The sequence below is a fragment of the Dryobates pubescens genome, chromosome 11 (assembly GCF_014839835.1).
Source record: "Dryobates pubescens isolate bDryPub1 chromosome 11, bDryPub1.pri, whole genome shotgun sequence".
Classification (NCBI taxonomy): domain Eukaryota; kingdom Metazoa; phylum Chordata; class Aves; order Piciformes; family Picidae; genus Dryobates; species Dryobates pubescens.
The window spans coordinates 20,750,448-20,777,918 of record NC_071622.1 but is presented as its reverse complement, the minus strand read 5'-3'; positions in this window follow the sequence as shown (position 1 = coordinate 20,777,918).

Below are 27,471 nucleotides of genomic sequence, written 5' to 3'. Positions count from 1 at the left end.
CTGTGTGTTCTGTGATCATGCACATAAAATACATGGTCCTGTGAGCCTACACATAGTGATTCGTGCACATTACAACTGCCAAATTAAGAGTTAAGGTCATTTTCAGATATTGGTTCAGAGGCATGTCAGCAAATCCTCCCTGTTGTTGAGTGCACCTTACAGGCTTATTTAGTGCATTTTCTTTCCTGATTCTACAAATAACTTCCTTTACATGACCCAGTTTAATGCTAGCCATGTAGAAAAGGAAATGGCAAATAGATTATTTCACATCTAATGCCTTCGTAAATGTGTATACCTCTGATATAGAGTTGGATTCTAATTTACTAGAAAGCAAAGTCTTGATCTTGGTGCTATGCTGGGCAGTGTGCCAATCCAAACTTTACTGCTGGCCTATATTAATGATTTGTGAGGTAGCAAAGTACACTAGTTCAAAATTTCACGAGAGCTATAAGGACCTTGCAGGGACAAAAGATTCCTGTAATTCTTAATCATCATTCTTTCATGGTTACATCCAAAAGCAATATTATTTTTCTCATTATTCAGAGAGGAAAAAAACTGAAATAACAAAATAATACCAAATCTTGAGTTGTAGTGCCATGTTTTTGTTGGCAGTAGGTCTTGCTGGAAATTATTTTTAAAATTCTGGGCAATTTGTAAAGTGCGTTATAACATGTAACATGATCCTGCCTAGATGTATCTATAGATCTACTATACATCACGTCTACACAGGTATATTTCACTGTGATGAGGTAAACAGACCTTTCCACAAACATTCTTTATATATTGCACATCATGCAACCTCTACAGTACAAGTAGTACTTGCTACAGAGAGCTTTAATAAGAAATGTTACTTTAAGGAGAGCAATATACATTAAACTGCTCAGGATCAAAGTCCAAAATCTGACGGTCAAAGACATATAGAAGAGAATGGGTTTTCAGCCAGTCAGTGGCATTTCTTCTGTGTCTAAAAATAGCACTTTGACCCAGTTCTTTATCCAATTTTCATACAAACAGACACAAATTCACCATCCACAATCTTATATGCTTAACCTGGAAAAAAAAAAAAAAAAAAAAAAAAGAAGAGGTAAGGACACATGCATTTGATGAACTGTGATAAATTAGAGAATTTCCACCCCCCTCTCCCCTCTCTCTCCCACTCCCCTGCTGTATCAAAAAGCCAGGAGTTATTTATTCAGCTGTTTGAACCTGGAAGAAATTTCTTTATAGAATAGTTTATAGGAAAAATCTGCTAATCCTATTTTTAGGTGTAATTCTACAAGTGTAATTATTTTTTTTTTTTTTTGGTCCAGACAGAAGATGCTCACTGAAGATATAGAGAAAACACAGCTTGGTTTCACTTATTAGTAACCACAAATCAATGCACTGTCACTTATATACTGCTTAAGATCCCTATCCCAGATGTTCATCCTTTGCTCTGCCTTCTCTTCAAACTGGTGGAAATGGGAAAAACACAGCAGTAGTACTGTGTGAGGTTACTCTAAGAGGTCTTTATTTCCCCTTTTGTAGAGCAAAGACAATTCCCATCACCCAGTGACTGCTCACTGTTCCTCCTTTAGTCATCCAGGTAGCCTCTCAGGCAATGGCACAGAAAAAGTTGCTACTATATAATGCCTATTTTAGCTAAGAGGTTAAAAGTTTATGGAGTTATGATTAACTGTGTAAAATGTACACATTATAAATGTACTATTACAGATTTTACTATCAAAAGTAAATTAAAATGGTACACATTAACCTAAAACATATTAAGTAAAAATTGGGAAAGGGAAAAAAAAAAAAAAAAAGACATGAAAAAAGGGCTGTCTAATGCAGCAGAAATTTAATTTATGATACTTGGGAAAAGAAATGGTCCTATTGTGTGACAGTTTGACTATAAGATAGGCTTAAAATGGACGTGGTTTCAGAATGTAGCAAATCTTATGGGTCTAATATAAATCAAGAATTACAGTGTAGCGAAGCCAGAATTTGTGAGATTGGAATGAGGTGCTGTGGAACTGCATTTTTCAGTGATGCAATATACCAAAGTACTTAAATGCTTATCCCTGCTCAAGGCTAACTTCTGAATCCTGAGCCATATGACCTTGGTATCTGTTTTCTATGAACCTATGAATAAGTCTTTTGTTTCTGAGTGGGATTTTTTTGTGGGGGGTAGGAAAAGGAGAAAAGAAATTAAAAGCTGTGAAATACTTGGGGGGGAAACCTACTGAGTTACCATACATTTATTGTGATTCATACATATATAAAATACCAAGATGTGTTTTACCCAGTGTGTCTTGCTGAAAAGGAAGAGAGATTAGACTCCACAAACAGATTACAGGAATGATCTTAATGAATCATGGTTACAAATTATTAATTATAGTTTAATCATTGTATTTTAGCAAGTTAATAAAAGGTTAACTTTAAAATAAAATTTCTTTACAGGGAACCCTGAGTCACTGCATATGAATTATGATGTAGGAATGACAAATATCCATAGGGAACTTTAAAGAGAACATGATGTTTTCTCCTAAGACTAACCTACTAAAAGAAATCTTTTATATATATATGTTATATGAGCTGCCAGACTAAGATTTATATATGATGTATATATTTATATCTTATATAAGTTGCCAGATGAGATTCTGCTATTTTTCTTTGTGTTTCTTAGTATAAATAGGAAAAAGTAATCTGGGAAGAGCTATCAATAAAGGCACAGACCCTTGTTGTGCTTCAGACTTCTGAGGTATTTCTAGTCATTCCCTAATCAGCATGATTAGTTGCTCTTGTACATTTTAAAGCACTAAGATTCCCAGCTCTGTTGATACTATGTGGAAAATTTAACACTTAACAAATGGTCCACATTTCTTTTGGCCAAAGCACACATAAGCACTACTAACCTGGCTACTGTGGTGATGAATGCCAATGTCTAGATTTTTGCTGTCCCAAAATTTAGCCCATTTCAACAGCCTCTCTTTACCAGTGGCATTAGCTGAAAAAATCCCTACACTATTCACAGTCTTAGTCTACAAATCTAAGCTACTACTTTTAACATACATGTAGCAAGATCTAGGACATTGTCTGAGTATAAAATCTTCAAATAATAGTTATAATTTTTTTAATCTTCATAAGATAACTTTGTAAAAGGAAAAGAAAAAAGTAATGCCATGCTTTTCTACATTGTGCTGTTGAACACTTGTACACTGGTAGATCTGTAAGTGTGCTCAAAATATCTGGTATCGATGGGGGCCAAAGTACAATTCCAGAGCAAATCCCTTCTGATATTGAAAAATTGTGGCATATTTAATGACAAAGAGGCAGTGGGCGACTGTGTTGGTACAGTATTACAAAAAGTAAGGACATCCCCTTCTTGGTGACAGAGAGAACATGAGCCTGATCCTACTAGAAAAATCCTGAGGAGAAAGCCTTCGGAAACTTAAAAAAATGTGGGAATATCTCAAAAAAGTCATGGTGCAAACCATTGCAAAGGATCTTTAGCTGATCCAAACCCAGGATTCTTTTGTAATTCACACATTATTCAGAAACAAGCTGTATATGACAAAAAATTAAAGCAGAAAAACAAATCTGAGCTCTTCACAAATATGCTCACAATAAAAAAAAAAGCCAACAACATATAAACAGATTGCAAAACACATGTAAGTTCAAAATACACAGACTTCCAGAGAGACATTCAGATAGAGAGTTGCAAAATAAAATTACTTTTCTTGGTTAATTATCTTAATTGGCTTCTTTTTTCTTTTTTTTTTCTTTCTTTTTAATGAACTTAGTCTTCCTTTATTGTGTTTTTGGGTTTGGCTTGGATTTTTGGGGGTTTCATTTGTTTAATTTATTTAGCCTTTCAGCACAGACTGGGAGAAGAAATTTTGAGAATACAGTGCTTTTATTCTTAATAAAAGTTTCTGGATTTGCATTTCCAAGGCAATGCATGGGTTATGTGCTTTTGTCTAGTTTCTCAATTGCCTGAACTGATGTATTATGTCATAAATGCCCAGTGAAGTAAAAGGTTTCAGAGTCACCACAGGAAGACACAAGATGCATATATAATCTTATGTTCAGTCACCTTCACTTTTCCTCAAGTTTAAAAAGCTGAATTTTGTTTGAAGGATGAAAACTATTAAGAAGCCACCATTTTACTGAAGCACTATATCACCAACTGAAGTTATTAAAACTATAGCTATCAGAAGAGTATAGCAAATGTTTTCATTGATTTGATTGTTGACTATTCACCATATGTTTACTTGAATGTAAAGACTACTGGAAAATGTTTTGGATTCTTTTCTTCTATTTACTTTTTAGTTTCTCACCATAGTCTATCAAGCCTTAACTTTCCTGCAGAACTAACTTAGAATTCAAGTTAGGTATGCTCCAACCCTGTAGTTGGCTATGCGGTGCATAAACTTTCTTTCATGTACACACACTTCAGTGTGAACAAAGGACTTCTAAATTTTTAGTGTGAAGTAAAATACTTTAAAGTTTAATTTTTAATTAAATCCTTCAGGGATTCTAGAGGCAGCCTCCATATTAAAGGACTGCAGCACATGCTCTATGAGGAGAGGCTGAGAGACCTGGAGCTGTTTAGTCTGGAGAAGACTGAGGAGGGATTTGATAAATGTTTATAAATATCTGAGGGCTGGGTCTCAAGAGGGAAGGGCCAGACTCTTCTCCCTTGCACCCTGGGATAGGACTAGGGGCAATGGATATAAACTACAGCACAGGAGGTTCCACCTCAACATGAGGGGGAACTTCACTGTGAGGGTCACAGAACACTGGAATAGGCTGCCCAGGGAGATTGTGGAGTCATCTTCTTTGGAGACTTTCAAGACCCATCTGGATGCATTCCTGCACGACCTGTGCTAGATTCTATGGTCCTGCTCTGGCAGGAGGGTTAGACTCAATAACCTTCAGAGGTCCCTTCCAAACCCTAACACCCTGTGATCCTGTGAAATAACTGCATGATTTTCTTTTGAATGTATTTGGACCAAGATTAAAAGAGAAGCCATTTTTAGTTTGCAACAATTGTTGCAATTCTTATTTTTACTTCAGACAAGCTCAAGCAGTGGCTTATAAATCATAGAGGTCAGTGGAAATTCCTACCTCACTTTCTAATACTATCTTCAGATAACACTTTAACTTCTCTCACTTACCAAAACATCTGCAAGTCTTCACTATATTGTACATAAATGTAAATCGCTTTCATAGAATTCAGCTTAGGTATGAGGAAATTTTTCACAATCCTATATTAATAGCCACAGCAAGTGATGACAAGAGTATTTCTGTTCTCATGGGATTTCTGTTAAAAAGCAGCACATTCTACAGACTTGTTTTTAGAAGGATATAAGCAAAAAAAAAAAAAGGCATTGTAAATGAAATGTTAAAACCTTTTTAACTTTCAACAGGCTGTTATAAACTGTTTCCTAAAATATACTTATTGTCATAATAGCTGTTTAAGTCCATTATTCATGAAGTAACAATGGTTGTGTTTTTTTCTTGCTGCATGTATTCTTTAAATTTCTCTGGGGGTACGTGTTTCATTCCAAGTAACCCCACAGATTTTGTATCAATAAAAGGGACTTACATTGTCTCTAGGTCTTGCCCATCGTGTACATTTTCTTTTCACCAGCATACATTTAATCATTTAATGATTGGTAGACAAAAAACTAAGTATGTTTGAGCAATGTGCACTTGCAGCCCAGAACGTAAATCACATCCTGGGCTGCATCAAAAGAAGTGTGATGAGTAGGTCAAGGGAGTTGTTTCTAACCCTTTAGTCTTCTCTGGTGAGACCTCACCTCGGGTACTGTGTTCAGCTCTGGGATGCCCAGTGCATGAAAGACATAGTCCTGTTCCACCAGGTTCAGAGGAGGGCCACAAAGATGATTGGGGGGATGCAGCACCTCCCCTGTGAGGACAAGGTGAGAGAGTTGGGGTTGTTCATTCTAGAGAAGAGCAAGATCCAGGGAGCCTTGTAGTGGCCTTCCAGTTCTTACAGGGCACCTGCAGGAAAGATAAGGGAGAGACTCTTCATCAGGAGTGTAACAATAGGAAAAGGAGTAAAGCTTTCAAACTGAAATAGGTAGATTTAGATTAGATATTAGGAAGAAATTCTTCACAATGAGGTTGTTGAGTCACTGGAACAGGTATGCTCCATCCTTGGGAGCTGTTCAAGTCCAGGTTGACAGGGGCTTTGAGTAACCTGATCCAGTGGGAGGTGTGCCTACCCATGGCAGAGAGGTTAGAACAAGATCATAAGATTCCTTCCAACCCAAACCATTCTATGATAATTCTATAATTTCATGCTTGAAAACCTAAAATAAGTCTGATTTCATTGTTTACAGAATTTCATGCCTTAGACCAGAAGTGTGTAATGGAATCAAACCTCCCATTTACATTTAATATCAATGCTATTTTCCAGACCAGGAATAGATTATTTACCCACCATTATGATAGCCATGATCTAATGAAATATGTATATGTAATAAAGAAGAAAAGAAGCCAGCAGAAGTGTACACCTTGAGTTGAAAAGCAAAAGTTCTTTGTGAAATGTCTGGCTGCAGCTGAGATGGCTGTGCCAGGAGTATAGATAAAAGGATAAAATCTTTCAAGTTAGTTAGTAGGTGTAATGATTCAAGTGGCAACTTGCAGAGCCAATTTTCATTCAGCATTCCCTGGCCTCATTCTGTTGGTGGGGTTTTTTCTTGTAATTTCCTGTATGGTTATGGAAATATCAGATTCCCTATATACTAGTCAGAAAATGCATATAACTTTATTTATAACAGAATTTTAACAAGGCTCACTTAATTACAGGCAAATTCTGATGATATTGAGTTACCCCAATGAGCTTATTGAGTTCTTCCAGTGACCCCTTATAGGAAAAGGTGTTATTAGCATTAGGAAAAGTGGCTCAATTGATTCCTTGGTGTTTAGGAGATCATTTGAAATCCCCAGGCGCTAGATAAAGGCAAAGTTATATGTCTGTTATGTATAACTCATACAGACTATGAGAAAATAATTATCATGCAAAGGCATTCACTAGCATGCACCTTGCCTCCCGTTGACTTCATTAAGTCCCAATGTGGGAGCACGAGGCTATAATTTGCAGATCCTTCTGAAGAACTGGGTCTTTACAAGGTAATCTCAGCATACATCATGTTTTCACCAATGAGTTTGATGAAACATAAAACAAAATTGTGGTGACAAGTAAATCCATCAATGGCACACCCAGTAGATTCCAATTACGTTAATTAGAGTAGACTTTCTAATGAGTGGAATGTCAAACACTGGATCCTTGCCCAATGCTAATCATTCATTCATTTTGCTGCTGGTTCTAATTCACATTATGCCAAGGAGGTTTCATGCAGTCTGACACCAAACTATGAGCAAAGTGCTTCTGCTTTAGAACTAGAAGTACAAGCACAAGTTTGACATACTAATTAAATGTGCCAGTGTGCATGATATATTACTAAATGTAATTTCATTCCTATAAATACAGATATCATATAAAGTACAGAAAGGGTGTAAAGCAGTGTTTGTAACAATTCCTCAGCATAAATGAGACAGTGACAGTAACTACCCTGTTATTCTGAGAAGCCTACTGAAGTGGTATCCAAATAATAGGGGGAAATCTTGGAGATATACAATTACATGGAAAGGGTACTGAAATAGTAGGGTGTATCCGAGTATACCAAAGCCATGGAGTGATAACAGCATTGTGGAAGCTACATGCCCATGGAAGTCTGTTCTGCACAAACTGTATTTCTGCTGTCACAGAAGTTCACCTCAGACAGACGGTTTCTCTGCTCCCCTTCCTTTATATTCAAGCATCCATGACAGTCTACCTCTGGAACAATACGCTGTAGTTCAGGCACCACTTGAGTGCCCGCATCTCATCTGTGCCAGCTCAAGGTTGTTGCTTCACAGCCAAGCTTGTGCAAAGGTGAGATATCAGTCACCTAGAGTATGAGGGGTGCTCAATGCTTTTGGACCACCATAGTGTCCTATGTGCCTGGACCATCATGTGAGCAGCACGTGATCCACCCTGCTTTGGGAACACCTCTACCAACCACATATAGCTGGGGAATGAAAGGGAATTCAAGAACAAAAGGCAGCACCAAGAACTGTTGGTGTGCACCCACCACCAAGAAGACATCAACCACATGGGAGACTGCTGGAACATGGAGCAGTGATACTTCTTTCCTCTTACTACTGATCTTACCCTGTTCTCCTCCTTCCTCTTCTCTCTCAGTTTCTTGCATTATCTCTCTATCACATGATAGGTAATTGCCTTGCCTGCCTTGAGAACAACTGTATGATCAAAGTGACCTGCACTAGTAATCAATAAATTGCCAATCATTCTCACCATTTCAACATCAGTTTGCCTCACTCACTCCTTAAATATCACTAAAGAACTTCCTGCAAACCGTTTTTCTGAGGTTGGGTCACGACATACATTAATAATAACCTGATATTAATCTAAATGCTTTATATATGACCTAAGAAAAAGAGTTCCAGAAAGATACACTCCAGTAATATAGACTGCTTTTGTTCAGGGACAATATTCACCTACACCAGTAGCTTTAAGACATAAAAAGTTAGCTGCCATCTGCTGATAATTAATTATGTTTGAGCTTATTTTGCATTAGCTTCAGCAACTGATGAGGATGGATGTGGGCTAGAGTGTCCAGCTGTGCACTGGAGAGGCAGAAGCAGGCACACATCTATCTTTTCTGATGATTTGGCTGTAAGGCCAGGAGGCTTCCCTTGAGCAGGAAGAGGGTCAGTGGGAGTAAAATCCCAATTCACTGCAGATACTTTATCCAAGCCCTTATCTCTTGAGTACACTTTCTATATTTTCCATCTACTTATTGCACAGCAACTAACTAATGACATTTTCAGGCTCAGATGCAGAAGATTATGCCTTCAAATCCATGCTCAGTATATAGAATTGCACAGGTGATGTGTATCTTCATTGTGGTGTCTGACGCTTTTACAGCCTTTAATGAGCAGTTGGATATTGATTTGGTTCTCATATGCAGTTTTAGGTACCCCAGCCTATATTAACACTGAATTAGATACACAGTTTTAACTTAAGCAGCGTATTTCTGATCTGTAATTTTTCTATCTGGAAGAAAGCTGAAGCTAGATTTTCTATCAAGTTTACAACAGGTTAAAGTCATAGTCTTTAGTTACTCTGTAGATACTCTCTTGATTAACTGTGTTCATAGAGCTCTGATTCCTCAGTTTCTATCCTCTTTTGTGCTGATGTTAACAGCACAAAACAAGATAGAACATGGATCAGTGACTGATCAGATTAAGGTGATATCCCAAGACACTATGACTGCAACAATGTCTAAATATTTATGAGACACAAGATCCAACAAGATAAATTCCTGGTATCAGCTGTGTAATTTTATTTAATAATAATAATAATAAAAAATTTAAAAATAAAATTTTAAAATAATTTTTAAAAGTCTTCAAAAAGGTATTTAAGATCCCTGGAGGTGCTAAGAAATAAACTTCAAGATGTAATGGTGTCTCGGACCGGAGAGGGAAAGAGACTCAGTTCTTTTGAATATTCCCGTGTTGTGAAATTAGAGGCACAAACGAGGCCAAAATATCAACAGCTAGACTATTTATTACATAAATAAAGTGGATGGATCAGAAGGGGAGAGGGAGAAAATAGAGAGGGAGAGAGAAGAGAGAGAGAGAAGAGGAAAGGAATTATTTTACCACACCACTTCCCCCCCCCCCCCCCCCCAAGGCAGTTTGAGTCTGTGGAGGAAAGGTGCTGCAGGAGATGTTGCGTCTGTAGAGAAAGGGTGCTGAGGCTTTGGCTGTAGAAGAGATGTGGTCCTCTGGGTAGCCTCTTCAGCTCCATGAGTTGCAGCAGGTGGAACTTAGGGCACGGAGAGAGGGTTCTGCTTCTTCCAGGCTCCATGATGATGTCTCTGACATTTTTTCTCTCCTGCTATTCTCTCAGTTTTCCTTCTCAGCAGCATTGTCCTTCTCCTTTGTTTTGGTTCTCTTGAGCCAGTAGTTGCTCAAGTCTTTTATACAGTTTTTAGTCTTTAGGTATGTGTCCAAGTATTTTCCCTCACAAAATCAGGGGCCAGGTGGTGAATCCATTGTCTCACCATCCTCCCTTTCTGGGGTATCTGATGGGTGATTATCTTGTCTTATGCATATTCCCAAAGGTGGCCTCGGTTGTTCCAGTGTCTCTGCCCAATACACGTCAGCTATTGTCTGGGCAAGCAGGAAAGGTGATTTTATCTTTGTTGAGTCACATCAGGAGAGACAACCTTTAGTCTCTCACAAATGGCTTTTCAAAGTTATAATGTAGATCATTATACAATGAATGAGAACAATACAATTCTGTCTAAATATATGGGTGGATTAACTGATTTGTATTTAAAAATACTCTGCCTGAACTATACGCCACATCTTTTTCAGATTTGTCTACTTTTTGTCTGTTGATGTAACAAAAATACCCTTAACTTCCTGACTTCATAATCAAAAGGACACATGTCCAAATGAGGATTTTCACTAAAAATAAATCATTTAAGGATATTAGAGGAGTAAGAAAATTGATGAACAGAGCTTGAAATGTTTTTAAACAGAAAGCAAGGAGTAAAGATAGTTTCTAAAGATCTGTTTTTCACTTCTGTTTTTCAGACACAATGATTCAGACATTTTATTTTCTTTTAGATTTTCAGACTTTCCATTTAAATGTACTGTTTTAGACTGGAAAAAAAAAAGAGGAAAAGTAAAAGGGAATCTTTCATGTCTAATAAGAATGCAGAGCTAAAATTTTTTTGATCTATATTATTAATGACAGCAATGGAATATTACAAACGAATTGCCTAGTTCTGTGTTTGACATGTAAAGACAGAAAATTAGGAAGGCAAATGTTTTGTCAGATTTCAAACTTTTCTCCAGACTCATACCTTCAGGGTAAGTTTACAGATTTTCACATAGTTATTTGGGCCCTTTTGCAGTTCATTTACTGCTATGTCAAAGATTCTCACGAATAATGTAGAGCTCTGCTCTGTAACTTTCAGATGTGAAGTAAATGATGCTACTCAGCCATTGCAGAGATGTAAGTAAATAATGAGGAATCAACTCACAAGAACTCACAAAAGCCAATTTTGAATAGCATGTACAGTGCCCTGCTGTTGAAGGTCAAATTCTGACTGGTGTAGGGAAGTACATAAAGTCAATAAAGCATAACAGTGCCATTAAATGAGAAAATTACCAACATCCTCATATGTGCGGTTGCAGCTTTGTTTAAAGCATTAGAAGTCCATGCACTTCTCTTTCTTTCATGGCACATAGTAAGAATCTTCGAATTCAAACAACACAGGGTGAAAAAGAAAGAATCAAAAGAGTTTATTGGTTTTCCTCTCACTCACGATATGGTTTATCCTCAAGATATGCCGTGGATTCTCCTCACACATGATTCTCTGAACTTCAGTTCTGCTGGGACTGATAAAAGTTTGACAAATTACAAGAGTCATTCCAGAGAGACAAATGGCCTAGGAATTTAATTATCTCTATGTATGTACTATTAAGGAGTATTTTGAGTCTGACTCTCTTTTTAATTTATTAGTTCATTCTCCATGCGCTACTTTGTTGCCAAATTCCCTTGTTTTCTGTATTTCCCTCTTTATATTGCTTATCTATGGAATCTGCCCTCCTTTTAGCAGATCTGCTTTCTTTTGGATCTTTTCACAATTTTTGCTTCTACACAGATGCAAAAAAAAACCCAAAAAAATAAGCAAAAAGGAGCATGCTAAACAGTATTCCAAAGGACCAAACTTCCTGGAAAGTGATATACAACTGTAATGAGCTGCAGCAGTTTGCTTCTCTGAATTTGAACTAGTATGGAAGCAAAATTTGATGACAATAATGATCAATTCAAATTAAGCAGGCTTCTCATTCCTTCATATAGGAATAAATAATTCTTTGTAGAACCCTTTGATAAGTGAGATTAGAAATCAAATTTAAGACATTGTACTAGGACAATTTAGTGTACTTTTACTGAAACAGTAGAGAGATGTCAAAATCTATCTTGCCAGCCCTTCAAAAAAATGCATCATCAATCAACTATCATCAACTAAGTTAAGATTTCAGTAGTTTCTGCAATAAAGAAAATTTGAAAGATATGATTATAGCATCTTACCACCTTTTTTTCCTATTATAAATCCAGAGTTAAGTTTTAGAAGTTCTTTAAACTTTCAAATTAATGTTATTCTTTTTATATAATTTGTTTGATGTTATTTATATGATTACATTAATAACAGTGAAACATTCTAATTCAAAGCAAATTTCATTTGCTTGTATTTTGCGAACACTTAAATATCTGGGGAAATTAAGATAAATTAGTGATTCTTTAGGTCCTCCATATATTACATTCAATTTATACTTAACGAATTTCAGACATCAAATAGTGATCAAAATAAAATCATAGAATTGTCAGGTTTGGAAGGGATCATCTAGTTCCAAACCCCCCCTTCCATGAGCACGGGCACCTCACGCTACATCAGGTTTCTCAGAGCCACATCCAGCCTGGCCTTAAAACCCTCCAGGAGTGAGGATTTCACCACCTCCCTGGGCAACCTGTTCCAGCATCTCACCACTCTCATGGTGAAGAATTTCTTCCTAACATCCAATCTGAATCTACCCATTTCTAGTTTTGTTCCATTCCCCCTAGTCCTATCATTACCCAGCACCCTAAAAAGTCCCTCATCAGCTTTGTTGTAGGCCCCTTTAAAATACTGGAAGGCCACAATAAGGTCTCCTCAGGGCCTTTTCTTCTCCATACAGAATAGCCCCAACTCTCTCAGTCCATCTTCATAGGAGAGGTGCGCCAGCCCTCTAGTCATCCTCACAGCCCTTCTCTGGACATGCTCCAGCAGTCCAGATATTTTGTGTAATAGAGGCTCCAGAACTGGGCACAATATTCCAGGTGTGGTCTCACCAGAGTTGAGCTTCTCATTCACCAGCACTGCCAAGTCCTTTTCTACAGGGCTGCTCTCAAGCCAGCCACTGCCCAGCCTATATTGGTGCTTGGGATTGCCCTGACCCAGAAGCAGAACCTTGCATTTGGTCTTGTTGAACCTCATGAGGTTGTCATTCAGATTTCAAACTACCATTTCAGCCTGACAATTTAATCTTTTTATGGTGATTTCTTCATTGCCTAGGAACTACCACTCCAGTTAACATTTCAAAGATCCAGTCTGCAGTCTTTCCAGATAAACTGAGAAATTAGTACACTCTGGTAAAAAGCCAGGCTTCCTCAAATACTGCTTATAATGGACATATCAAGTGCACTGAATGATTTGTAATAAGTGCAAGGATCAGCAGGTCACATTAAATAAAAGTAGATTTAGTAAAATTGTGTATCCTACACTATATCATAAATTATTAAAATTAATGAACCTGATCCCCTCTCCATGGCTGACACCAGTATAATTTCATTGATATTAATGATTCACTTCCAGTTTCACAGTGATGTAAAACCGGAATAATAGCATGATGATTCAGGTCTAATACTGTTAAATTATCTGCACCATTTACATTAACAGATGGCAGGCAAATATGTCTTCCTCTGTTCATTCAGCCCAGGTGATTAGGGAGTCCTTTTTTCTGTCCACTATTATATGGCACATTAATCTGTATGTTTCATGCACACCTATATAACAGCTTTTGGACCTTAATCTTCAGAAATGCAATTTTGGTATGGTGGGAAGAATTGGAGATTGAAGGCTGGGGTGGAGGTTGTGTCAGAAACTGAATGAAGGTTTTAGCCTGAGACATAATGTATATACCTCTGCCCTCTTAGACATGCTTTCCTACCCTGGTGCACGTTTTTAGTCTCAAATATTTCTACTGGACTGACCTGTCTTTCACTGCGCCATGCCACTTTAGTGGGATAGGTCTAAGGCTCTGCCATTGGATGGCACAAGCCAAGCTGATATACGCTTGATAGGGGTTCTTCTCTAGGCCAAATGAAGTAAACACATACAGATTCACCTGCAATTAGCTGCTTTGAAACTCAGTGCATGAAAGAGCAATGCTGTAAGAGTTCACTGATGTTTGAGCTATTACACAAGCTAAAGCTAATTAACTCCTTGTAATATTCTGATCACAGGGTGTATTTTGCTTAAATACAAACAAGCCATGTGTTTAACTATGAAAATTTAAATAAGAAAAAAGTATGATGCTCATGCCTCTATTACTTGTCTACACCATAGATGTTCAACATGCCTAAAAATGTATTTAATAAGCTAAAAGGCCCGTGACTAAATATAGATATAATGTGAGTGCTTTTGACATATACCTTTACTTTTGTCAGACTCTAGTTCTTTAAGGTTTCAGTATTTTTGCTGGAGAATACCTTTAAATCAACAAATATTATTACATGAGACAGCTTTATTCTTACCCTCATTATTTCACTAACATATATTAAAGTGGATTGGAGAAATGTCATTATATTGTAAACATTCAAAGACTTATGCAGCCAAAATTTGTATCTTTTCAATAATATATTGCTTTGAAACATGGATATCCTGAAATGCATTTCCCAATATATAAAAGTTGAAAAATACATGGTTTTCTTCCAAAATTGATATAAATATGTACTAACAGCTTAATCCTGACCATTGAAACTGGAATCATTGGAACATTTGCACAAAGCATTTCCCTTTTCTGTGCATCCAAGTGTATAGATACAGTAGAGTCATCCAAATCTGAGACTTAGAAAGGGACATGGCTTGCTCAGTAAGCAATTTATGTTCTGCAAGTTGGGCAATTTCAGGACATTGGAGTAATTGAATGTAATGGACTTTCATGGAAACCAGTTGGAAAGATTGTCTTTAGTGTGAGAGGCTTTATGTAATTATGGACTCCCAGTTAAATTTCAAAATTTCATGAGAATATGAAAACTGATTATACCATTTTCACTTTTAAAAATTACTGAAGAACTGAAAGTGCTGAATCAAAACTTTCTAGCCTGCTCTTTGGCTAACTTTTCTAGTTAGCTATATTACTGTTAAGTTTTCATAATTGTTCAATATTTGAATATTCATGTTCATTTTTCTAATACAAGTATGGTATTTGGGAGTGTCAGAAGAGCATAATGCAGTCATTCTTTTTGGCAGTGTGGGTGTTAAATAGATGTGCTGTTACACAGAATTCTAATTAAGTTCTGTTGCCAGTTTAACAAGTGAAATAGTGCAATCCTGCAACTACTACAGCTTTCCCATCTTCTTCCCTTCCACTCAGGTTCATTCCAAGCAAAAGAAAGTAAACTTCTGTTTACAGAGAAGTTTGCTATAGCTCTTGTTAGTAGCTTTATCAGTGCCAAGACAATTTATTGCTATGTACTTTTATGGTCTTTCGATGGCAACAGGACGAGCCCCACTCCCAAGTATCAGCAGACTTAGAAAAGTGAAAGGCTGTGGGAACTGCTGGTGAAAGAACTGACACTAGAGCAAATAACTATGATGACGTGATGATAGATATCGTAGTATCAAACTGGTGCTTTTTTGGCATATTGTTGAAATATAGAAAAGGATTTGTATGTGGGAAAATCATTATTCTGAACAGTTAGAGTAGTTTATTCTGTGCAGACTTGAATAGCACTTCACCAAAAATGATGCTGCAGATATGTTCCTGGAGCAATACCACACTAGTTTATTTCTTTGCTAATAAAGATCTTTTGACATTTGTTGTTGGTGTTGTGAGGGGCTTTTAAGCTTTATTAGCAGTATATAAAAGGTGTTTTAGACATCCTTTTGTTGGTATATTTTGGGGTATGTTTTTCCATTCATAAGTTGCAGTACTTGAATTTATATGAAATAGAAAAACCTCACTTGATATACAATAAATTGTAATTAATATCACCTAAAAAACCCAAGAAAAATACAACTTCCCAATGAGAAAAGGAAACCATGTATTTCCTGGAATTTGAGTTGTGATCCCATTTCTCCTTGAAAAAGAAGAAAAAAGACTTTTTAACACTCCATGGAAGTCAACACTTGGCCTCTGTGAAAGTATGAAAGGCAGCAGATTCCAAAGATAAGGAAATACAATAGGTTTGCCAGGAAAAGGTTTCCCCTGTGATACCTTGTCATCACACTTTAATTTCAAAAATGCTAGTATGATATCATATTATTCTTTAATTTAAGTTAATCATTATGTGCTTGTCTTGTGCCTTCCAAGAACAACTTCAAAATGTTTCTTCTCTTTTGATAAGCCATTTCTTTAAATTTGGGCCACCACAAAATGCCTTCCTTTAGATACTGGTAATTTTAGCTGACTGGTCTCACATAAAGCCTTGTAACCTGAAGTAAATGTGTTGTGTTTCATTAAAAACATTCCTTCTCTGTGCAAAAGCATGTAGCCTCTGCACTCCACTCAGGAGTGGGTGGCTATGTTACTCTTTGCATTAGTGTGTTAAGACCATCCTCTGTTCCTTTTCATGTATGCCTATCTTGTAGACTAGTGAGATAAATATACAAAATATTTACTACATAAATGAGAATTTGACTATACAACCCCCCTGAGTTTTGTAGCTTTCATTTGGAATATATTATTATAGGCCAATGGCATTGAATAAAGGACTTTGCACAGCTTCTTTTAAAGTAGAATCATTTTCATTAGGATTTGATCTGCTACTGGAGATGTTGCCTTATGTTTAAATTGATAAAACTAATTAAAAATTCACTTAGGGTATTTGCAGAGATCTTAGCTTATTTTTCACCAATGGAAGATGGACTAGAAAGCCTACAGTGATATTTTGCTCCATAACTCATATAAGTTTAGAATCTTGTTTGATACTTCAGTTTGTTCTATGCTCTTTTACTCAGCAAATTTGCTTTTAAGATTTGTCTTCTTGACAGATTCTCTAAGACATTTTGTGGAAAACAGAATATGCACCCTAACAATACCTGTAAACCCCCTTTGATCACCTCCATGCAAGGTACAAACTACTGCTGTAAGTCATTTAGTTTGTATTGTCTTTTATGTTATGAGTAGCCTTTTAGTCATGCCATTGAACTCTGTAGACTTCAAATTGCATCTGAAGTAGTAAAACTCTGAGAGATTTATTATAAATCAAAATAAATGCAAATTCTGCCATAATTGAGAGCTGTACATCTTTACACAGTCCCTTTCAGTAGAAGTATTTTAATTCGGGTTACATATACCTCAACCCTTCTCAAGGGAAGATCTTATTAGAATAAGAATGAATAATGTGACTGCCCTTGCTGAAAGCAAAAGCCTTGTATTCTGACAGTACTGTGTCTTTCTGTCTTTTAGATTCTAATATTGATTAAAGAGAAACTTTAGTCACACATAATTCTCCAGCATTTGTAGCAATGCATTTTGGAGTGGAAAAAAAAATTAATTAGTATTTTGCATATAATTCACTAATAATTATGCCAAAACAATGATATATTATGGAGAAGCTGGAGAGGAAGAGTTAGGCTGAGATTCAAAGACATTTATGTCTAAGGTCTTGTTCATAACAGAAAACAACTTCTTTGAATTATTTTTATATGATGAATGAGAGTTACTTGAGTATAAAAGGGGATACTTCATCCTCTTCTGAGATGAAGATAGAAATATACTCAACTGCAGACCAATTATGACAATATTCAGGTATTTTGTACTCTGTTGAATAGGATATATTGAGCTGCATTTGTGTGATGATTAGCTTCATTGAGTTCTACTAGCAAATGTAGTACTTAACTTCAATCAATGCAGAGGTTAGGCGAAGGAAGCTTACTGTATTGATGGATTTTGTAAGGGATATACGGAGCCATCTGGAAAGAGGTCACTTATGAAACTGCAGAAAGAGCTAGCACTGTGAATTTCATAGAAAGTAGCCACAGACTTCATCAGATGACTATACCTGAACCAGGAGACAGCTGCATACTCTCTATCTTATCTCACTTACAGACTGCAGTGTGCAATTACTTGCAAACAGCTATCGATTCTGTTAAAAATAAATAGGAATCTATTACAGGGGAGACTGCCGTTTCTAGTGTTCAGAAATGTTTTATTGCCTTCCTGTTGAAATTGTGATGTCTTGCTCTAGGAAAATTATAAGCCTACGGAAAAAGAAGGTATCCTACATCTCTAGGGAAAATGGTTGGGGTATCACATCATTATTAGAGAGATTAAAGATCAAAATTATGGGCTAATATCTGATAATGGGAATCCCAAGCAGCTGAGAAACTAGAATGACAGGGAAGTTTGAATGTACAATTGCTTTGAAGCTATGTGCATGCAGCTGGTCGGCCTCAAGCTGTTGGGAGCTATAAACCAGCATCCTTGTAAGGCAAAAAGACAGGGAAAATGTGATATCTATGCTAAAGCTATTATCATTATTAATAATTCATATAATTACATTTTCCTTTAGATTGTTTATTCATTTTCTACTGAGTAGTTCATAGTGTTTTTTCTTTAGTTAGCAGATGTTTGGAATAGCCATTAATAAATCCAATGGTTAACTGTTGTTTTATACTGGACACTTAAGTTCAGTGCATTTTATCACTTCCTAAATATATACAATTTTGCATCCAGTGTGATTTTGTAATTATAGCCTTCTTAAAGCCAGGTTAGATCCAGATTTAGAAGATAAACATATAAGGAATCATTAGACATAGAGTCATCTAGAAATAACTGACTTTATTATCAGTAGCTCTTTTTCCTGCTGCTGAAAGTAAAATGCTGCCCAAGCACAGCTGGAAGATGAGAGCTTTCTTCTTGAAATCTGTTTTCTCTATACAGCAATTCCAAAGTCAGGCGCTGGGCCACTCCACAATAACAGAATGCTAATGATCACAAAAGCTGAATCTGTTAAACCAGTTACAGTGGTTAGATGTTATATAGCATATTCTGTAACAAGAGAGAAGGAAGCTCTCATTCACGGCAGGGAATGGCAAATACAAGGCTTTTTGTACTATCAAGAAATCCTTCTAGGTCAAGCATAGAGTGTAGTTGTGATTCACAAGTAGAAGGCACCTCAGCTCCCAATCCAGATAGGTTCTTTTCAATTTTTTTTTCTAGTTTATGATGATGAAAAGAGCAGAATAAATCTCTGGAAGCATATATGCAAAATTGAAAAGTATTCAATTAATAACATTATAAACTTGAGAGCAACCTGAGGAACACTGTTCAAACTGTTCAAATATTCATAAGGTCCAATAAGATAAGCAACAGGAAGGTAAAATGATGGTATACAGTTAGAGACTTCGAATTTTTCAGCTAAGTTTAAGAGCAATTACAACATGAAAGCAGTTATAGTAGCTAAGAAATTAGTTTTATAAATCTCAGTTAACACTTTAAATTTTATTAAGATTCACAGGCAGGGGTTAAAGTATTTACACACTTAAGAAAATCGAGAAAAATCACTACTTTGCCATAAGGTCCATTAATATCTTGACTTCTGCTTGACATTAATCTTGTTTATATAAACCTCATACATGTATGATTTTTCTGTATCATTTCAAATACAGCATTTTCAAAGGTAATAGGTGCATTGGAGTGGCAAGAGCTGGAAATAAAAAAGGAGACAGAAATCAGAAATAGATGAAAACACAGATATTGCTACATCAGCAGAGAAGTGCCAGCAATTCCAGATAATCAAAAGAATTCGTTTAGTATTTAAAAGACTAAATGTAGGTATTTTGAGGCATGTAGGTGCTATGCATAATAGCACAACATAATCTTGGATTTTTCTTTAAAATAATAGTAGAATTTAGTACAATTAAGTGATTAAACATCCTCTAAAATATATTAAATGTGATAAGATTATGAAATACATAGTCAGTGTGTTCTTCAAAATGTGAATGTTTCATCTGTCATTTGGTTCTAAATTCAAATTTTGTGTTTCAAATAGGGTGGTGGTTGCAAGAGGATTTGACAATTTCAGGAACAATGGAAACTCCCTGTGGCACAAGGATACAGGGAGGATTTTACTTTATGTGGAACACCTTTGTATAACCCACTTCACAGGCCTACACAGATTTTCTGCCATAGTTCTTCTGGGACTGAAAACATAGCACATCTAGGACATAGAGAAAAATCCCAAAACATGTGACACCATGAGAAGAGGCATTTCTATTCTTCAAGCCAATTTGCCTTTCAATCACTCTGATCTGCTTTTCATTATTTCAAAAAGCCCACAAAAAAAAAAGCTGACAGTCAACACAGTCAACACAGAAGGAAAAACTACAGCCAGAGTATAATTTCCAGGCTTCAAAAATCAGAGAAGCGCCTTTTCTTCAAGAAACAAAATATAATATGTGAAAAGGTGGCTACTACATTACTATTTCCATCTCAAAACATGGGCTTGATCTAGTCATTTCATTAGCTCACAACACCAGGCTGAACTCTGTGTTAATCAGCTACTTCCAAGCCTCCATTTTAAGGTAAATTAAATTCCCTGTCCATTGGCTAAACTGGGCAGGGTTTGTGTAGGACAATGCTTTGAAAGTTCTCTGCAAATCCAGGTCTTTTTAACTTTCAGATTCCCAACTTTTTTTCAATTCTTAAGCCTGCAGTATTGTATCTTTAATTTATGTTAATGAATGATTGGATTATGCTACTGTTGCCAGAGCATCTGATACGTCGGCACTGCTCCTCTGTTCTGTGACAATGCCTTCAGTGATTAGCTGGACACATTTAAACATTGTTTGCACTCATGTATAAACTTCTGTGCTGCTTTTAGGCAAGATAGTGGCAAAAGCTTGGAATATGTAGCAGACAAAGAGACAAGCATGACACATCAGTAACAGATTAGTTGGCATCACTACAGAGTAGAAAGGGAAAAGATTAAACATTCTTCATTTGCTGGTTATGTTAGAGACTGCTTAGAACCAGGAATAACCTTCACATCTCTCTTTTCAGTTTAACTCACTGATTAGTAGTCACATTTGTCTAATCTATTTACATATTTAGATTCTGTATTATACTGATTTAAAGCAATTTCTTCAGGCCTGCCACACTAAGGTGTACTTGCAGACCACAAGTTCTATTCCATGCATGACTTTTAGATTTCCATCAATCATCTTATTCTTACCTAGGAGGGTAAAAATCAGGATAATGAAAAATTTGGGGAATAGCAAATTTAGTTCAGGTAAGTAAAGGACCCTACTGAGCTTGCTAGCTTGCTTGTCTTTCTTTCTCTTTCTCTTTTTATTTCTTTTCTTTTCTTTTTATTTCTTTTCTTTTCTTTTCTTTTCTTTTCTTTTCTTTTCTTTTCTTTTCTTTTCTTTTCTTTTCTTTTCTTTTCTTTTCTTTTCTTTTCTTTTCTTTTTCTCTTCTCCTCTCCTCTTCTCTTCTCTTCTCTTCTCTTCTCTTCTCTTCTCTTCTCTTCTCTTCTCTTCTCTTCTCTTCTCTTCTCTTCTCTTCTCTTCTCTTCTCTTCTCTTCTCTTCTCTTTTTCCTTTCTTTTCCTCTTTATTAATGTTAACTTCAAAAGTGTATCCCATTTATTGTAGTTTCTGTGCTTTGTCCTGCATGTTAAATTGAAGTCAACAAAAGTTGTTATACAATGCAGCAGATAGTGATTGATGACAGGTATAGATTTGCCTGAGACAGGAAGAAACAGAACATGGATCTCCTACTTGTGCAGTTTTGCAAAAACTAATATACTAAACTATATAAAAAAAATCCTCTGCTGTCAGTTTTACAAACACTTGTCAACATTCATTTTACTTGAGCCAAATTCATTTATTTGTGTTACACTAAGAAGAAATTTAGCTGCGGTCTATGAATGTCTGTAATATGTAAAGCTCATTAAATTTCCCCTGTAATTCCATCCCATATACTTCAATAAAATTCAAAAGTTATTGAGAGTTTCGCCACAGGTGTCACTTGGACTGTGATTTCCTCCCTGTTTCATGTAATTTAAGACCCAGTAATTGAATGCCTCTATAAACCCCCATTCACTGTGGTTCTGTGGGACTCCATGTGTGGGGTTCTGTTAACAGGCTTAAATCATAGAATTGTAGAACTGTTTAGACTGGAAAAGACCTTTAAGATCATCGAGTCCAACCATTAGTGTAAAATTACCAAGTCCGCTGCTAAACTGTGATCCTCTTCATCACATCTACAATTCTTTTAAATACCTCCAGGGATGATGATTAAGCCACTTCTCTGGGCATCCTATTCCAGTACTTGACAGCCCTTTCAGCAAAGAAATTGTTTCTGATGTCCAACTTAAACCTCTCCTAGAGCAACTTGAGGCCTTTTCCTCTTGTCCTGTCACTTGCTACTTGGGACAACAGACCAACGTCCACCTTGCTACAACCTCATTTCAGGTACTTGTAGAGAGAGGCAGATTTACCTTGTGAGAATCACATTTTACAAATGTTCTAAGTAGCTTAAGAGCCTGAGTTTCATTTTCAAACACAATTTAAGAACTAATGATCCTTCGATTCACAATTAATTGTCCATTAGAAGAAAATACATTAACATAATTTAGGCATGACAATGCAACATACCCTTCCTGTCCAAGTCCAATATCCATGACATTTGGAGCTTATCTAAGAAAGAAGTGTGAGGCCAGAACTCAGCTTTCACACATTATTTACTTATTTGTGCCAAATGAAACAGTTAATCACAAGATGTTTAGAACACCAGTTGAGACAGTTCTGGGTTCAACAACAACTGCTGGAGTGAGTACAAAGGAGGGCAACAAAACTGGTGAAGGGCCTGGAGAATAAATCTTATGAGGAGCAACTGAGGGAGTTGGGGCTGCTTAGTTTGGAAAAGAGGAGGCTAAGGGGAGACCTCATTGCTCTATACAAGTACCTGAAAGGATGTTGTGAAGAGGCTGGTGCTGGTCTCTTCCCACAGGTAATCAGTGATAGAACAAGAGGAAATGGCCTTAAGGTACAACTGGGTAGATTTAGACTGGACATTAGGGAAAAAAATTTCACAGAAAGAGTGGTCAGACATTGGAATGTGCTACCCAGGGAAGTGGTGGAGTCACCAAACCTGGATGTGTTTGAAGGTCATTTGGATATGGTGCTTGGGGATACGGTTTAGGGGTGAACTTTGTAGAGTAGTGTTATAGATTGGCCTTGGTGATCCTGAAGGTCTTTTCCAAACTGATTATTTCTGTGATTCTGTGAACGAAGAGTTTGTGATTTGGAAATTAACCACCACCTCCATGTGCTGTGGTAGTGTGTTAACTACATCGGTAGTTGAATCAAAGGTGTCATAAGCATGTGCATGCATTCACACACAGACACACACAAAGCCTATCATTCCCCTAAATCTGACAGATTCCACTTATTTCATAGTTCCCTTTCATATATTTTGAACATCTACTTAATAAATATTGTAATTAAATACCTTACTTTCTAAATTTCTTAAGTACCTCTTCAATGTGTTTTGTAAACTGTAAAATACGTTGGTTTGCAGTCTTACTCTGCTTAGAGACTTCTGGAATCTCATCTTTCTGTTTATGTGATGGATAACACTTTTTCTGGAAGTCTATGGATAAATGTCACTTTGCAGCAGTGAAGAATATAATTGAAGCAAGCAGACTATGCCCTCTAAATTCTTGCTTATCTTAAAATACTCTACTTTTTCCTTCAGAAATTCACAGCTCTATCTTTGGTAAATGAAACAAGAACTGCTTACTAATACTATTGACAATATTTGTTTGAAAAAAACTAATTTAATAACATAAATGAAGTGGAAGTAACTCTTAGCAAATTTATCCCTTAAAGGCTTAAAAGCTCCCAGGCTTGGGGACAACTTCTGCTGTGGTACCCTTCTGGAAAACAGGTTGTATCTTGCTGCCAGTCCAGAAGTATTCTTCAGTTGACATGTAAACTCAGAAACCACATATCTGCAGCAATAGAAACCTGAGACTCCAGCTTGCTTTGTGGCACATACTATTATTCTGTGCACAGATTCACAGAGCAATGGCCCAGACTTTTTCTAGAAGGACATTAAAATGTGAGTCAGCTATAGCCATGAATGTTATTAACTTTTTTTGTTAGGAACTGCATTAAATGGCAACACTAATGCACAGATGAGCTCTGCAATGTTCCTATTCCAAGACTGAGCAGATGGCTGTTTCGATGTGTGCTCACTTTCATGTTCTTCATTTCATGCAGTGTCCCTTATCATAGGCAACTCATATTTATGCTGCCGGAGAGCCTTTAAACTTGCTGGAAGTTTATGTAGTTAAGGCATGGTATGCTGGAAAAGCCAGAGGGAAAACTCAGATAAGAGTCTGGTTGTGCTTTCTCCTCTACTTGATTAACTCAGGAAGCTGCTTAGATTTCCAGTCTCTTTTGTGGTGATAGAGGAACTAATTTGGTAGTGAAAACCCAGCTGAACTCTATTTCAAAACCAGAAATAACCAAGGGGCAAAAAATTTCCAGTAACACTCTCTCCCTTTCTCTCCCAACATAATTTTTGTTACTTTTTTTCTTTCATTTTCTTTTTTAGTTCTGTACAAAGACCCAATTTATGTGTAACTGTAAAATAATTTTTGGAAGAAATAAAATGTTCAAACAATAAGAAAACTACAGCTGCACAGGTCCTTTGAAAAGTAAGTCACTGATGTTACAAGAGAGGTATTCAAACTGAACCAGTGAACGTTTAGAGGTCAGTGTTCTGTTACCATTGCAGCTGGTATTTTCCTTCTAATTTGCATTTAAATGCAGACAGATCCAAATATTCACTTTTCTTCCCTTGACAGACTTCTATTGCAGGATCAGTCTCCAAACAGTGCTCCAACATGTTCCTCAATAATACTGAGATTTCCCCCAGACCACTCCCCACTAACAGACACCATTACATCAGGAAGCTTGTGGATGAGGAGCTGTTACTTTGCCTTAATTACTTCAGCAGCTGATTGATTGCTGTGACATGAAGTGGTCTGGAGCAACTTGCATATGCTGCCAACTTACTGGTGCAGACAGGCGCTATGCAAGTGCTATGGGATGAAAGCATGGTGCAGCTTCCCAGAATCTGGCTTTAGCCAAAATGTGGAAACCTCCACAGGATTCAGCTTCCTGGCTGTGTCTGGTCAAACTGTCTTCTGTAAGAACCTGAGAGCAGAATCTCAGCTGCAAGCTTAAATGATAAATAGTAATGCTTCATTTTCCATCACCATGTCATCACCATGTACTCCAAATACTGTACTTTATTTCCTTACTTTCCCATCTGTAAAAGTAGCACAATAGTGCAATAGTTGTGAAATTGAACAGCCAGTGTGGAGCTAGTGAAGGATTTGGTTACCAGTTCTGGGTCCTGCTGTGATTTAGTAGAACTCTAACAGTACTCTAGAAAGACATTCATCTTTCATAGGAATGGGTGTCTACAGTTATCTACAGTTCTCAACAGCTTTCTTATGCTATTAAGAGTACATATATGAGAATAAAGTTTTCAGATATTTAGAAAGAAATGTAGGGCAAATCAGCAGCACATAGTGCCTTCTCTGGCTTTAACTCTAGCCAATGAGTTGCTGTTGACTGGCATTTGGCTTTTATTTTCCTTCAAGCATCAGTCTCAGTTTTTCTTTACTCATTTGGATGTTCATGATCCTCTCAGTCACACATATCTACTTCCCTTTTCTCCACTTCCTGCTATTTCATGCTGCTAAAAAAGAAAAACATTCATAACAGCTTATTGAGGCCTGGAGAAATTAAACAACTTGCTCAAGTTATGAAAAGAAACCATGGGACAAACTGAGTCAGGAATCTAGATCCTGTGCCATAATCTTCATTTCAATTTCTCTCCCTGGCATACGTGTGTATCACATGTTATCAATGTGTATAAAAACCTCATTTTATTTTAATTTTGATGTACTAATTTACTGATTTAACGTGTCAAGTTCTCAAATTATACTTTTCCAGATGAACATCATGGATATGAGCATTAGTTGCACAGTAGGAACAGACTGAAAAGGCTAAAGGCAATGCCAGGGAATCAAAACTAACACCCATTAAGATCCATATTCCTGTCTATATAAGGGAGAGAGTCTTTTATATGAGCTAAACTCCTCAAGGTCTTGTTCAGACGTGAAACCCAATCAGCCAGAAGTAGCAGAGGGAGTAATGCCATGTATTTCCAAAACTCCCTGCAGCTGGTTGTGCACCCTTCATGTTACACATACTCAAGCTTTCACAGCCTAATTTAGCCTCTTTTTCATTTTAATATTTTTAAATCTAACTAGAAAAATTGTATCATCTATGCACAGTGGGATGTCCCATTATATGTGAAATAAGCTTTACTGGTATTACAGAAATGACAAGTTCATTCTTGACTCTATGTACAGAGCAAAATTCAGTTCCATAAAGCTTATTGCATTCAGACAGCCCAATAGCATATGTGAGCCTTATGTTATTCTGCCCTTTCACAACATTTACAAACTGATATATATCTCTTCAAGAGGATAAATGTTTTCCTAAGTAAAAAAATGTCAGCTTTAGCTTGGGCTACATTAACTCTATTGAGTTCTTCAAATGCACACCAGGTTAATGAAGACTAAACCATGGTGGGCTACATTTTTTTGATAAATATTGGAGTGCTCTTTGATCCTGATAACCCACAAATGTTCAGCATGAGTGAGTTTTCACGGTCAGCATGCAATGATTTTGATATTTGACTTAATCTGCAGCCCAGTGTGGTTTATTTTACTTATCTGGATGGTATGCTTAGAACAAGAAAAGAGAGAAAAATTAAAACCAGTGCAGTAGTAGTGTTCAAAAGCCTTTTTTTTTTTTTCCTTTTTTTTTCTCTTGTTTTGCAAGAATCCTGAATCAAGCTGACCCATGGCTTAATGACATCTCTACACATAAGTCTTTGCAAACACAAAATACACTGCAATGCCCATCCTTATGCTGGACAAACTATTTCCACTTTTTGCACCGAGGAATATAGTTCAGCTTTTTATTCACTCTGTAGCTTTGTATCAAACTGGTAATTAATAATAACATTATTTTGTACCTATATCAATGCTTATATAGCACCTTTTTATCCCAGGCTCTCAAAGCACTTTACAAACATTAATTAATTAAGTCTCACAACACCCCTGTGAGGCAGGGAGCTATTAGGTGAAATAATTCCTTTCAGTTTCTTGCCTTTGCCATAGGGAAAAGAATCGACATAAAGAGCTTAGTTTGTGCCAAAAAAATATAGCCTAGAAATAAAGCTGGCAGGGCTGTATGTCTCATCACTGCAGGAAGCAAGTATTCAAAATCCTTATGCATTAGCAGAACAAGGAGTAGTACCAGTATCCATGAGCTGACAGAGAGGCAGGAGCCAGTAGTCTTTACTAGCTAAGCACAGTGTCTTTTTAGGCATGCAGGCTATTATTTTAATCATAAAAAATAAAAAGTGAGAGCTTGCTTGCTAAGTTTTCTGATGCTCTTTTGGAGCCTTAGTAACAGTCTAGGATGCCTCAAAAAGCACAGTTGAGGCC